Source organism: Mytilus galloprovincialis, chromosome 11 (assembly GCF_965363235.1).
Source record: "Mytilus galloprovincialis chromosome 11, xbMytGall1.hap1.1, whole genome shotgun sequence".
Lineage (NCBI taxonomy): Eukaryota > Metazoa > Mollusca > Bivalvia > Mytilida > Mytilidae > Mytilus > Mytilus galloprovincialis.
Window position 1 is genome coordinate 74,729,027 of NC_134848.1, and position 13,619 is coordinate 74,742,645.

Consider the following 13,619-nt stretch of genomic DNA (forward strand, 5'->3'; position numbering starts at 1 on the left):
GAAGGCTTGGTTAATAAGTGTCAATACTGTTACAAAAACATAAAAACATTTTAGACTTTTTACTTCAGATCAAATGCACACTTTCAGAAATGAAAAAAGCAGAGGAAAATAATTTTGATATATAACTGCAGTACAAATTGAATGAATTGCTAAGAACAGTAAAAACAACTACATATAACAGACTCTATTTTAAAAGAGTAAAATCCATTTTATTCCTTTTTCTAATCTTTTTCAATGTTAACCATAAATTGAATGCAAATTTCATAAAGAAACACACATTTTTTACAATATTCCATGTTTTTATTCTTAAAACTGATAAAATTTACATTTAATGCTCAGGAAATTTCCCAAAATATATGAAAGTTTCAAAATATTTGTAGTGAAGCTGTATGTGACAACTATTTTTTCGGGAAATATCCCGAAATCATTTTCAACATTATTATTTATAACACATATGTTGGCAGAGCGTTTCAACAAAAATATCTGAAACACGTTTCGGGAAATATCCCGACAAAAATTAACTAACTACAAAATATGTACACAGATGTCTTCAAATATTTCGGGATTTATCCCGAAAAATCAAGTGTTATGACTAATAATTTCTTTTCACATTTCGGGAAAAATCCCGAAATATTAATTTAATATCAGGCACTCACTTGTTACATAGATTTTTGTTACCCATTTCGGGAAAAATCCCGAAATAAAATCTACAAGCAGAAATAATGCATTTTGATTTCTTAAACATATTGGGGAAAAATCCCGAAAAACAAAATCTTTAAGATTTTACAACACAAAATGTTGATACATCTAAAAAAAGTTTTTACATAAATTAATTTTTTAAAATTTTAATTCATAAAAATTTTGATTCATAAAAATTTTGATTCATAAAAATTTTGATTCATAAAAAAATGTTTCTAACTGAAAAAAAAATGTATTTCATTTGTTTATGACCACATTTTTCCTTACTTTTCTTAGAAATATTAAGGTTGCTCTCTATTGCATCCCTTTTGTCATGCTTCGGTAATTTTCTAAATATAATATCAGGCCAATTTGTCCCACAAAAAGGGGGTAATTAGGCCTCCTCTAAATCCTATTTATAAGAGGTTGATTTTAAACTGGCCTAAGCATAAACTTTAACATGTAAACTTCAAAAGATTGCAAGTTATAAAACTATGATTTAAGGTTCAGGATTATTAAAATCCCCAAGCACATGTATTGTCCAAAAGCTTATTTAACTGCATATAAAATACCCCTGGGTCTCCTAAAACTGAACTAACCCGGTTATCACAAATATTTCAGTGTAAACTAAGGAAATTTTCAAAGTCAAAATTCCATTACTGAGAGGCTGGTGAGGAGGGCAATTGAGATATGCGTCCATAACACATTGTACCCTTCTTCCACAATCAGATTTCCATGTTCAGTAACTTATTTGTAATTGTTTAAAAAATACTGACTACATAATGAACACTTGAAAGTACAAAGTTTCAAATGTATTTGAGTGACCATAACATCATAGTAAACTATTGTACAAAAAACCTTTACCTACTGTACTGTTGTACATCTTGAAAACGAAATAATTGATAAAAACTAGTTTCAACTCATTCAAATGCTAATGAAATTTTAAAATAGGAATGAATAAAAACCCTCAAACTCAAACTAAAAAATATTCAATAATGTAGCCTCATTTCATTTTCCTAATTGCACAATTTTTTTTTGTCACAGAAAACATGGAAGAAACTATCTTTAATTATATTTTTCTAAATTTCTTTGATATTCTCCACAGCAAAATATAAAAATACATGTAGCAGTACTTTATAATATTACAACAGCATACAATAAAAGATAACTACAAATCATAGTATACATAGGAATAAATCTTCATAGCATGTGCAATGTTTGTAACTTTGTTTGTTTCAGTTGGAATTATTACATATCATTATAAATTGGTCTGCTTCTTTACTGATGCCTTGTTTTCTCTTCCTTTCACTCCTGCCTATAAGAACAAAGTAAATTAACATTTAATAAAAAATAACAAAAACATTCTATTCCGCTGAACATGCTAAAAGTAAATATTAACTGTGAAATCAACAATTTTGATCATGTTGATAGGTTGAGACTATAACCATTTGACATTTTTAACAAAACTTCTTTGCCCCCTCTGACCATTTTGATTGCCTTAATTGTCTGATGTTTAACACAATCACAATGATCATAATGTACATAATGTTTCTGAAATTTTTTATCACAGTCTGCACTGTTAGCCACTAGTCCAAATGCCCCAGACTAGTAAATATTGATTCGGACAATTGAATATTTTCAAAATTTTATATAGTTATAAAGGCACAAGTTTTGATATTTAGTGTCCGTACTAGTAGATGAAAACATTTTTGGCTCAGTCTGTTATCAATAAAGATAGTATAGGCAATAAGTTTTCAAAATTATTTAGTGTAAAGTTGTGTTCTTTCCCTTTCTTCAATTGAATGTTCCTGACAACCTGCATTCTTTTATGTTTACTTTTTTTCTTTTTAAAAAGACTGATCGAGATTTACAAGGGGAGCAACATTGAGTTTGCATGTGGCTTTCCCAAGTCAAGACCATTACTGTCACCTAAAGTTGTATCTTAAGGATGCATGAGGGTATAAAAATTCAGCAAAAATTTAAACATTTTTTTTTTTCATTACAAATTTTATTTCTTATACTATTAGAGGTAAATATATGATATATGGTACAAACATCAACTAAAAAATCTATTTGTTTTGGCCCCAGATGATATTTGAAATGTTTATACCACTGAAAAAGCTCTAAATTATATCCCTTAGATGAAAAAATGCCACTTTTTGGCATTAAAATTCAAACATCTTTTTCAACTCATGGGTGACTTATATTTTTCATTATTTTTTCTCAAAATAAGCTGTACTAAAACTCAACTATTGTAAAATTTAAGCAATTTCTGTAATTTAGTTTTTTATATTTTGAAATTACATTTTTTTCCTCTTACATTTTGTCCTATTACATGTTTTAGTTCTACAGTAAAAGGTACTTAGCAAAAAATACATGCTTCTTTCGAAGGCAGATTGTGAGCTTTAATGAACGGTGACCCTATACTTTTATTTAAGAAATAATTCCTGCATGTCATGCTCTATGCTCATTTTAACATGGGTAGGCATTATATTTGTCAATATTTTACACTGAGCGTTAGCTAGATGTAAAATGTGGTCAAATATAATGCCTACCCATGTTAAAATGAGCATAGAGCATGACATGAAGGAATTATTTCGATTCTAATAGGACAAATACAGTATTTTTATAGGTCGAAGCGTGCGAAATTACCGTAAAAATGTGTGGCTGTTCTCGTTTCCTCCTCAAGGCGTCTGTGTATTGCAGTTCATATTTGATAAGTTTAAAAACTACGAGCAGGGTAAATATGTGTAAAAATATATAATAATATATATTTTAAAGGATAACGATGGAAATAAAGTAAATACAAACAGTAAGTTTGTGCGCATGTGTCAAACATATTTTGTGCTCATTAGAACACGGCTTTGTTTACAAAGTGTAATAAGGACGTCATATTAGAATTTCTATTTAAGTATAGGATATATGAAGTTTATTTCTAGAAAAAAAATAGCAAAATTCTATGTTTAAAAACAAAAATTGTTTTATGCCTGCGATCCCCCTTAAAGCTTTTGTTTTGGGGAATTTGGTGTTGACAGTAGATGTTTGTGTGTTTTTGGTTATTCAATTCTACAATCACTTGTTGATCATTTCAAGACAGTTGACCTATACAAATATGATGAAACCTTTTCAACTGATTTTTATAGTTTGTTCTTATGTTGTGCTGTAACACCACTGTCTCAGGTTAGGGGAGGTTTGAGCAACCAAAAATTTGTTTAACCTGCCACATTCTTTGTGTGCCTGTCCCAAGTCAGGAGCCAGTAATTCCATAAGTTGTTGGTTTACTTATGTTATACATTTGATTTTCGCTACTTGTTTTGTTGTAAATTATATAAATTAGGCCTTTAGTTTTCTCAAATGTTTTTGTTCATATTTTTTCTTGTCGGGACCTTTTACAGCGGACTATATGTACAGTACAGGTTTTTATCATTCATAAGGATGTACAGTTACCTAAAACTGCTTATATCCACTTTATTCAAACTTTGGTGGATAGTTGTCTCATTGGCAATCATCATTATTGTTATATAAATATACATAATATAGGTCAAAACTGCATCTATGCTATTTAGTTATTTTTTGTGTTGTTCATGTTGTTAGAGTTTCGTTTCATCTGTAATAAACAGATAAAAATTCTTGAAACCATATGTTTTATCTATATGAACATCATGGATTATTTATTCCTTTCAAAATTCTGTGAATAAATAAATGGTGAATGGGTCCATGGGACACAGATTATGCCCCTGCTTGCATATAACATTTTAAGGGGTCGTAAATTAAGAATGGTAAAAGTGACACACAGTACCCAAATGAGTACTTGATCTGAGTTTTGTGGTTATAAGCATTGTGTATAAGTTTCAGTACATTTGGTTAAGCAAACTTAAGTTTATACATGTTTATAGTGAACTTAAACAAATAAACAGATTCCCCATGTGCACATGATACCTCCATCACATTTTCAAAGAATAAAGTTCAATAACTTCTTAATAAAATTGAGAATGGAAATGCGGGAAATATGTCAACAACCCGACCAAAGTGCAGACAACAACCAAAGTCCACCAATGGGTCTTCAACAAAGTGAGAAAATCATGCACTATAAGGGTTTCTCTTTTCTCTTTTTTATATAGAATAAACCTTTGGTTTAATGTTTCAAAGCTGGTTGCACACTAGTAATTTTTTGGGTCCTTAAATTAATAATAGCTTACTGTTGGGTGTGATCCAAGGCTCTGTACATGTGTTGAAGACTCTACTTTGACCTATTTATAATGGTTTTTCTTTTACAAATTGTGACTTGGATGGAGAGTTGTCTCATTGGGAGTCATACCACATCTTCTTAAATCTAATATTATGTACAAACATACAAGGATAAAACTAAATGCCCCACCGCTATGACGGGGCATAACAAAATGCATATACATTTGTATATATATAGAGCATCAGGACTCTTATAAAGACTGAACATGACAGTACCTTATTCTGTATTCTTTCATCTTATCCACTGATTGCTGACATGAATTTTGGCTCTTTATTTCTTTTACTTCCAGGCAATTTTGGTATGAAAGCACTATCTTTCAAGCTAAGTGTACCCATGGTTTGTCCTGGGCGTATTTTGATAAAAATGATAAATGTTGACTGCATCTTTTGGTGTCTTTCTTGTAAAACAATAATGCCAGCCTCTGTGTGTTGTTTAAATTTACACATGTTACAAATCATAGAAATTAACCAGTAACATACATGTATATTGTATTATAATTGCACTTCTGAAATAATCCTGACCAGTGACTGTACAGTTTCGGCATTTTTTCCTTTGTTCTTGATTTTTCTGATATTTAGCTGACTGCAGGATCAATGAGAGTATTCATGTGTGTGGCCAACAGGTACTTACAATCAGAGAACCTGAAAAAAAAATTATCTGTTGAGTTCTTGACTAGTTTCATTTATTTATCCATTAAAGAGATAGAGCTTTCTTAGAATTTTGAAAGGTCGAAGCAGTATAATTACTTTAATACACTAAAATATGTAATAAACAAGAAGTAATTGTAACAGGATGCTGTTACAAAATCTCCCAAACAAAGCTCCCATAATAAGCCATTTCCATGGTCCCATATTTTATTAGATTTGTTTTATTATCCCATACAAGAATATATAAGGTTTAGAGGTGGGGATCTCTACTGTTTACAAGTTTTCTAACAAAAGGGTGTGGGGTAACCCCATAGACTCCCCCTCTATTTGGTTTGATTTGTTAAATTGTCCCATTCAAGAATATATATGGTTTAGGGGTAGGGATCTGAACCGTTTACAAGTTCTCAAACAAGAGGGGGTGGGGTAAACCTGAAGGACTCCCCTTTTATTTCATTTGATTTGTTTAATTGTCCCATACGAGAATATATATGGTTTAGGTGTGGGGTTCTGGATGGTTAACAAGTTTTCAAACAAGGGTGGTGGGGGTGAACCCCAGAGAAATTCCTTTTATTTCATTTTATTTGTTTAATTGCCCCTTGCAAGAATATATATGGTTTAGGGGTGGGGATCTGGACCGTTTACAAGTTTTCAAACAAGAGGGGGTGGGGATGACCCCTAGGGAATTCCCATTTCTTTCATTTGATTTGTTTTATTGTCCCATGCAAGGATATATATGGTTTAGGGGTGGGGATTTTGATCATTTACAAGTTCTCAAACAAGAGGGGTTGATGGTGACCCCTAGGGACTTCCCTTTTATTTTATATTTGTTTTATTGTCCCATACAGGAATATATATGGTTTAGGGGTGGGGGTCTGGACGGTTTACAAGATAATAGCACATTCTCAAATTGAAGGGGGTGGGGGTTTCCCCCAGGGACTCACCCTATATTTCATTTGATTTGTTTTATTATCCTGTGATCATTTCTGAAGACTGCATGGGTTTATAATTATCACTTATAGTTTTCAAGTCATTTGATTTTTTTTTTAAATAAAACCCCAGTGTTCTAATGTTAACCCCTCCCCTCTTTATGCCCTTTAACAGAAGGGAAGCTTCTATAAAAATGCTTGTTTTGGCCCCTTTTTGGCCCTGAATTCCTAAACTTTGGCCCCATAACCCCTCAAATGAATCATAACCTTCTACGTGTGGTCTCAACATTGAGGTATAATTTCAGAGCAATTTAAATACTTGTACACTAAGTTATTATCCTGAAACTAGAAAAATGCTTGATTTGGGCCCTAATCCCTAAACAGTTGGGACCATCATCCACAAAATTGATCCCAACCTTCCTTTTGTGGTACTTTGAACCTTCTGAGAAAATTTCATAAAGATCTAATTACTTAAACTAAAGTTATTATCCGGAAAACAATGTGTCTTCTGACGATGACGACCACGACATCATACCATTATACAATCAAAAAAAAAAATTTGGGTCGTACAAAAACATAATAGATTTTATACCAATATATGTGAATTAAAATATTAAGGTACAATGTAATGTATGTGCCTGTTCCAAGTCAGGAGCCTTTAATGCAGTGGTTGTCATTTGTTGATGTGTTACATACATGACATATATTTGTTTTTGTTCATTTTTTGTACATAAATTAGGCAGTTAGTTTTTTGTTTTCTTGTTTTACATTTGTCATTTGGAGGCCTTTTATATGTGGTATGGGCTTTCCTCATTGTTGAAGGCAGTACAGTGACCTTCAGTTGTTAATTTCTGTGTCATTTGGTCTCTTGTCGAGAGTTGTCTGATTGACAATCATACTACATCTTCTTACAGGCCATTCATTAGGAGGCGGTACCCGGTACTTTTACCCTCCTATGCTATTGACAAGTACCGCCTAAATGTAGGAATTTTTATATAAGATATTCATGGAATAAATTGAAAAGTACCACCTAGAAACGTGGAAAGTACCAGTCATCATGAAAGATAATGAAACCCCTGAACTTCTTTGTATAAGCATAAATCAAATAAAGTTAAATACAACTTTTAAAAGTGTTGACAATGGTCGATGTTAATTACATTTCTGATATACATGTATCAGATTTTGTTGAGAATATCTAAAATACATGATTTTATGAGGGCTTGGATCCCGCTGACATGTTTAATCCTGCCATCTTCTGTGCTTGTCCCAAGTCAGGATTCTGGACAATCAGTGGTTGTTGTATGTTGCTGTGTTGCATATATTTGTTTTGAGTTATTTTATTTGTATATTAATATTAAGGTCATTAGTTCTGAATTGTTTTACAATTGTAATTTCAGGGCTTATATATATATGACTATGCAGTATGAGCTTTGCTCATTGTTGAAGGCTGTACTTTGACCTATAGCTAACTGACCGACGGAGGGACAGGTGTAAAATAATATGTCTGTCAACTTTTTCTTACAATTTCATAAATTTCCAATATCATTGACTATTTTATCATTACTTACATCTGTCCATTATTATACTGTCTTTTAGGTCACATTGCATTTCAAGCTGATGTTCAATACTTGCACAGTTGTACACCTAGATAAAAAATCTGTAAAATTAAGATAAAACAGTCTTGTGCAACTGTCACACTAATTTAGATAGACAGTCAAGTGAGTTTCTAACAGAAAATTTACATCACATCAATGAGAAATTGAAAAAAGTAAATAAAATTATACATTTGTCGCTGTCGTTGTTGAGGTTACATGAGTGATTTATCTGCCTTATTTTTACATGTTCACAAATCAGTATCAAGGAGAATGGTAAATATATAGAAGCTCTGCATCCTCCCCCTGAAAGTTTCTGCTCTTAAGGAAACCAGGTGCTTTTTCTAAGTAAGGAAAGAGTTTATAAATTACCCATCATGTCCTCACATCTAATTTATAAAAGATATATATGATTTTATTGATCTTTGAAATGTGTATCAGAGTGAGAACTTTTCAGTGTTCATTTTTTGGGGGAATATTATATTACCCTAATTTTATATTTTTATTGTCTTTAAGTAAGTAACTGAGACAGTACTGAGAATAAAAGTTGTATATCTCTTCATTTATATCCTGGGGGATTAAAACCCATGAAATTGAAATGTTTCACACATAATTGACTAATAGTAGTATTTGGGAATGTAAACATGTAATAATGTTTTCCCAGTAGGCAGTTTAATCAAACTTAAGATAGACAAGACATAATAAATCTATTATACTATATACACAGCATGCACAGGACATGTGCTCCTATCATAATGATGCACTGAGTCCATACTGTCACTGAGTGTCCCTTTAACAAATAATGCAAAGTTACAATTTTTCTATTTAGATTCTGTGACTTTTTAAAATTCTTAACATTCTTATAGTTTCCTTGAAATAGATATAATTGTTTTATACTTAATCATCTGTAAATTTTTTTATTAATGAAAAAAACAAAAAATTTAGCTTAACTGATGAATCAATATTTAGGTCACAAGGCTTTTTACCTTGATGATAGAAGCATGTCTAGAAATTGCTTCAGATTACTTTTAAGCAAATAGAACAGTTTTGAACATTAAAAAGGTCCCAAGTACATGTAAATATTAATGACACACATTTTTGATGATCTATAATGTATTAAGAAATTTTCAAAGAACATATATATATATATATAGCCAGTGGCAGATCCAGAACTTTTCCTAAGGGGGGCCCGCTGACTGACATAAGAGGGGGCCCTCTCCAGTAATGCTTCAGTGATTCCCTATATAATCAACCAAATTTTTCCCATGAAAGGGGGGGGGGGGGGGTCCGGGCACACGCTGAAATGTCTCGCCTTCTTTACTAATCATTGATATTATGTTGATAGACCTAAATATAAAGCTTTATTACAACTGTCACATAAACTCAACATTAACCAAAAAAACGAAACATTGATCAATGAACCACGAAAATGAGGTCAAGGTCAGATGAACCATGCCAGGCAGACATGTACAGCTAACAATTCTTCAATACAACCAATATAGTTGACTTATTGCTTACAAATTAAGAAAAACAGACCAAAACGCAAACACTTAACACTTAGCAATGGACCGTGAAAATGAGGTCAAGGTCAAATAAAACCTGTGTAACAAACATATAGATCATAAAATATTTCCATACACCAAATATAGTTGACCTAATGCATAAAGTATTAGACAAATAGACCAAAACTCAAAAACTCAACTTTGACCACTGAACCATAAAAATGAAGTCAAGGTCAGATGACACCTGTCAGCTAGACATGTACACCTTACAATCATTCCATACACCAAATATAGTAGACCTATTGCATATAGTATAAGAAAAACAGACCAAAACACAAAAACTTAACTATAAACACTGAACCATGAAAATGAGGTCAAGGTCAGATGACACCTGCCAGTTGGACTTGTACACCTTACAGTCCTGCCATACACTGAATATACTAGACCTATTGCTTATAGTATCTGAGATATGGACTTGACCGCCAAAACTTAACCTTGTTCACTGATCCATGAAATGAGGTCAAGGTCAAGGGAAAACTGTCTGACGGGCATGAGGAACTTGCAAGGTACACACATACCAAAAATAGTTATCCAATTACTTATAATACTTAGAAGTTAGAGAGAATTTAACATTACAAAAAATCTTAACTTTTTTTTCAAGTAGTCACTGAACCATGAAAATGAGGTCAAGGACATTGGACATGTGACTGACGGAAAGTTCGTAACATGAGGCATCTATATACAAAGTATGAAGCATCCAGGTCTTTTACCTTTTAAAATATAAAGCTTTTAAGAAGTTAGCTAATGCCGCCGCCGCCGGATCACTATCTCTATGTCGAGCTTTCTGCAACAAAAGCATGAAAAGTTGCAGGCTTGACAAAAATCACTTTATAAATCAAACATTATTTCTGTTAGCACTTTCACCGCATCTCCTAGAGTTCATCAGACAGAACTGTTATCGTTACTAGTAACAGCTTGTGACGTTACCTAATAGTAACATCATGTGGTAGTTTGTATATATTACCAGTCAGGGGACTTACTGAAATAAGTGATTTTTAAATCACTTATTTGAGTAGCAAATTTGAGGTTTTGTCACAAATTGAGATTTTGTAGTTTTTTTCAAAATTTTAAACAAATAGGTTTAAAAAATATCTTTTAATTGGTAAAATTAAAAAATATGAACTTTTTGCTTCTTTTTTAAAAGTAGCAAGGTTTATGCCTTTGATGCTATCATTTAGCTGAAAAATCTATTTTAGTTGAAAAAATGCTATAATAATGGCTTTTCATAATGCACTGATACTTTCTTAAAAGATTTTTCACAGCAGTGGGAGTATTTTTCCTGTGAAGTTCAAGGTTTCATCTTTCAGATTATGTAATAAAATTCTACTGTTCTCAATAAAAATTTCACTGTTTGGGGGGTGTTGAAATTAGTGGGAGTTATTAAAAGAATGATACTTAAAGAAGTGATTTTTGGGAAGGAAATTGAGGTGTGATACTTAAACAAGTGATTTTTATGTCATTATCCTAGATTCAGTACAAGGTCATCACCTGAAATGACCTGGTCATCCTAGACAACACAGATCTTGGTTCTGAATTCCGGTAAGTTTAGAAACATAATTAGTCCCTGGATCATTAGTATTCTATATTTAAAGCTACAATAAAATTAAATCACTTCTTCTAGCGATTAATTTGTACTACTTAAATAGGTGATTATTAAAGAAAGACAACTCTAACTTCCAACCTTTATGGAAATAATGTTACTTGAATCAGTTATTTAGAAAATCACTTGTTTAAGTAAGTCCCCTGACTGATTACGGAATCTTATTTACGGACCGAATTTCACTTCCTATTTAAAGTCAGCTTATACAGTTCAAGAAAATAGGGTTCCTTGGCTTCACATGGAATTTTATCTTCGGTCCACATCTTAAACTAGAGGCTCTAAAGAGCCTGTGTCGCCCACCTTGATCTATGTGCATAACATTATAAACAAAGGACACAGATGGATTCATGACAAAATTTTGTTTTGATGATGGTGATGTGTTTGCAGATCTTACTCTACTGAACATTCTTGCTGCTTACAATTGTCTCTATCTATAATGAACCCATGAATCTATCCCAGTAGTTAAAATATTTTGTAAAATTTTACAAGATTTCGTTACAAAATTTAGGAAAATTGTAAAAAATTGACTATAAAGGACAATACATGTAACTCCTTAAGGGGTCAAATGACCATTTTCATCATGATGTTGACTTATTTGTAGGTCTTATTTAAAAATTAGCTTTACATTATTGCTGTATACAGTTTATCTCTATCTATAATAATATTCAAGATAATAACCAAAAGCTGCAAAATTTTCTTAAAATTACCAATTCAGTGGCAGCAACCCAACAACAGGTTGCCTGATTAGTCTGGCAATTTCAAGGCAGATAGACCTTGACCCTAATGAACGATGAACAAATTGAACTCGTCAGATTTGCTTTAAATGCTTTGGTTTTTGAGATTTTAGCTAAAAACTGCATTTCACCCTATGTACTATTTTTAGCCATCTTGGTTCCCCGGGCCAGGTCATCGGACACATTTTTAAAACAGATACCCTAATGATAATTGTGGACAAGTTTGGTTAAATTTGTCTTAAAAGTTTCAGAAGAGATTTTTGTAAAAATTACAATTAAAAATTTATGAAAAAATTGACAAAAGTTGACTATAAAGGGCAGTCACTCGTTAAGGGGTCAACTGACCAATTTGGTCATGCAGACTTTTTTGTAGATCTTACTTTGCTGAACATTATTGCTGTTTACAGTTTATCACTATCCATAATAATGTTCAAGATAATAACCAACAACTGCAAAATTTCCTTAAATTTAACAATTCAGGGGCAGCTCAACGACGGCACAGACGATGAGAAAAGTACTCCATTCCAGGACCTTTTGTTTTCCAAATAATTAATATTACCAATAATTGATAAGTTCCAATTCGACGGGTTCAAACAGAAAGATTTGAAAGCAGAGAAAACTGTGTATCTTATAATCGGCATGACTTTATCAGATGACAATACTATTAATACTAAAATAAGGCTTGCACATATATACTTTAATTCAGGCATGGACCCACGATATCACAGGTGTGTTCTTGTTTAATTTAAAGTTCTGTAGGACTCTTTGTAAACAATAAATGCTGGCATAATTAACATAATACTTATTTTAGTGACTTAATCACAATGAAAATCTGTAAAAGATCAACCTAATTAAAAGTCTCTGGTTTTTTTTTACAAAAAACTAAGCTTTACTTGCATACAACCCCTATTTTCTATTCGTTTTTTTTTCTTTTTTTTCTACTCTATTCTACCATATAGTAACCGCCTTCAACAAAAGTAAGATGTCGTAATTGAGTTAATATTGATGCTTTGAAATTGAAGATTTGAAAGAGTCTACTGAAGTGCAATTTACAATGTTATCCGGTAGTTTAGATCAGACAAATTGAAAACTGTACCTACAATGTATACACCTTATTTTTAGTCCAGATTTTTAGTATTCGTATTGTTATCTTAGAAAGTCTTACTGATTAAAATACTACAATAGGTAACAATTTGACAATTTAGTAGTGTCAACCCTGTGATTATGACCTGTGTATATAGGTGGGGGGGTAGGAGGGGTCCTGATCCCGGAAATCCCGGACAAGTTAAAAAAACGAAATCCCGAGGTCCCGAATTTAAATAAAGTAAATCCTGACGTCCCGAAATCATAAAAAAAGGATTCCCGGATCCCGAAAGGATCAATCCCAAGCTTAAAAACACCCGATCCCGGAGTCCCGATAAAGGTCCTATCCCCCCTCTATATAGCATATTAATCCTGAATACACCGTTTGGTGGTGCACCTGTCAGATGCGGAAAGTACAGATAAGGTAATAGGTAACAGGTGAATATACTATTGGTATCAGTATCTGACTTGACCCGGAACTTCTTAATTAAGCCAAAGGTGTACTTGAATAGGTCTATATTTGGTAGTTTTAATGAATAACTTTATTT

General features: G+C 32.2%; 1 long non-coding RNA gene across 1 annotated transcript; it reads right to left on the bottom strand.

The window, feature by feature from the left end:
• Positions 1–596: 596 nt before the first annotated feature.
• Positions 597–8,146, bottom strand: LOC143052796 (uncharacterized). The gene is made up of 3 exons (XR_012971247.1): positions 8,069–8,146; positions 5,143–5,568; positions 597–1,993 (listed from the first exon to the last, which is right to left on the bottom strand). It is a non-coding gene; the product is annotated as an uncharacterized LOC143052796 (long non-coding RNA).
• Between the last annotated feature and the right edge of the window lie 5,473 nt (positions 8,147–13,619).